The 1,915-nt window shown below is 49.5% G+C and overlaps 1 protein-coding gene across 1 annotated transcript in view; it reads right to left on the minus strand.

Moving 5' to 3' along the window:
• DTNB (dystrobrevin, beta) overlaps positions 1-1,915 on the minus strand; it is a 198,699-nt gene that overhangs the window by 10,379 nt on the left and 186,405 nt on the right. The window lies entirely within an intron of this gene.

A 1,915-nucleotide genomic window follows, 5' to 3' on the forward strand; every position in this document is an offset into this window, starting at 1 on the left:
CAGCAGGAGCCTGCGTGTCGGGGACGATGCTTATTGCCTCTTGCTGACACTGGGAAGACAATGATCTTATTCGCCATTTATTCTGGTTTATTTATTTTTTTTAATATTTATTTATTCATTTATTTATTTATTCCCCATGCTGGTCCCGCCGGCAGAGCCAGCCATATTCTCGTGGCAGAGCGTCATGCTGACCGCAGCCCAATTTTGCAGTGCCCCAGCACCCGCAGACACCGGGGACGCGACTCCCCGTCCATCGCCGAGGCCCCTTTCCTCCGGCACCTTTCTGCGCTGCACTGTTTCGGTTTTATTTGGAGGCTTTGATGGCGTGGGGTCATGTTTTCTGCCCCGCAGGTGGTTGGTAGCTGCAGTTTCTCTGGTTGCGGAGCCGATGGCCCCGAGCTGAAGCTTTGCTGGGAGCAGGTCCCTGTAACGGTTCATTGGTCCCACCTCAGCCGTCCCCGTGCTTTAGCTGATCACAGAAAATGGCTTTAGGCGGTCTGTTATCCCCCACAGGCACCAGATGTCCGTACCGGCGCAGCCTCCAGGAGCACCGCTTTGATGCTGAGTGTCTGACAGTGCTCTAAGATCTCGGCGTTTGGGATCCCGTCCTGCCATTTGCTCCAGCGAGGGCATGAAGACAACACATGTGGAATCACCAGATACATTTGATGTGACATTTTGCAGCTGTACTGAACTGCAGTAACGACAACTGTACGTTACACGTTTACTTTTGTTTGAAGTCGGGTGCCTCTCTCATTCCAGACGTGCTGCTTTCATCTCCCAAATGCTGTGCTGGCTTTTACTGCGTCCTTGGCTGGGGTGCTGTCAGAGCGCCTGCTCCTTCATTTTGCCTATGGATTTTAGCGCTGTTTGAGCGCTGCCAGAGGAGGCTACCGAGCTGACGTGCTTTCCATCAGCATCTTTCTCCTCCAGGTTAGGTTGCCAACTGACCAGCACCACTCCTGAGGCGGCAGCAAGGCACTGGGTGTTCCTGTGCATGCACAAACAGGGCGCAATTCCCAGGAAAAAATGCAGATTGTGGCTAACAAGTCTGGGACCTGTGCCTTAGGGGACTCCTCTGCACCTCTTACACGACAGAGGCTACTTTATCCAGGTCTCTAGATGTCCTGAGTCCTGTCACTGCACATGACAGGGAAGCACGGCCACCGCCCTGCCCGGCGTTACTTTTGGGAGTGAAAGGTTGCAAAATACCAGCCTGCCTCCCCTGTGAAACAGATGAATAATGTTAATGAGCTCATCTGGACATCTACGTGCAAGAGCCACCTGAAGCCCTCATGGCTGGCGACATTAAATTATTTTATTATGTGAAAACATAGAAATTTTATCCTGTTTCCTGTGTTCTCCACTTGCCTTGAATTTGCCTGATTTGGCAGGATTAATATGAAACAGCGCTAATTGTGCAGATTGCTTTTCCGGAAGATCATTCCAGGAAACTTATTATGGAGTCTGTTGGCCATTTTTTTCTTGCAGGAGTGTTTCTAGTAGTTGAGAGGAATAAGCCATCACTGCGGTTATCACAAGAGGAACTTCCACCTTTCCTTTGGCAGCGGTGGATCGTATTTGCATCTGAGAAATCCTGAGGGACTGTTTTCTTCTCTTTCAAGACGACAAACAGCAGCATTAGTTTTCTAATTAGATGGTGGCCCCTGTATCTGAATATTTCAACCGGAATACCATCAGGACATTTTATTCTAATACTGTACTACTGCGTTCTCCCTCTCGCCAAGTGGAAGATCAAGAGATCACCTACGGAGGAAACTTACCTAATCTTAAGACTATATGATCAAGATCACTGAGATTCAATTCTTTAAAGGTTTCCTTCTCTACACCTTCCCGCACTGACGAGGAAGCTCGCAGAAGACTTGTGCCCTGGGAGGAAAGATAAGACGTCGGC

This window comes from Pygoscelis adeliae, unplaced genomic scaffold (assembly GCF_000699105.1).
Source record: "Pygoscelis adeliae isolate BGI_AS28 unplaced genomic scaffold, ASM69910v1 Scaffold89, whole genome shotgun sequence".
Classification (NCBI taxonomy): Eukaryota; Metazoa; Chordata; class Aves; order Sphenisciformes; family Spheniscidae; genus Pygoscelis; species Pygoscelis adeliae.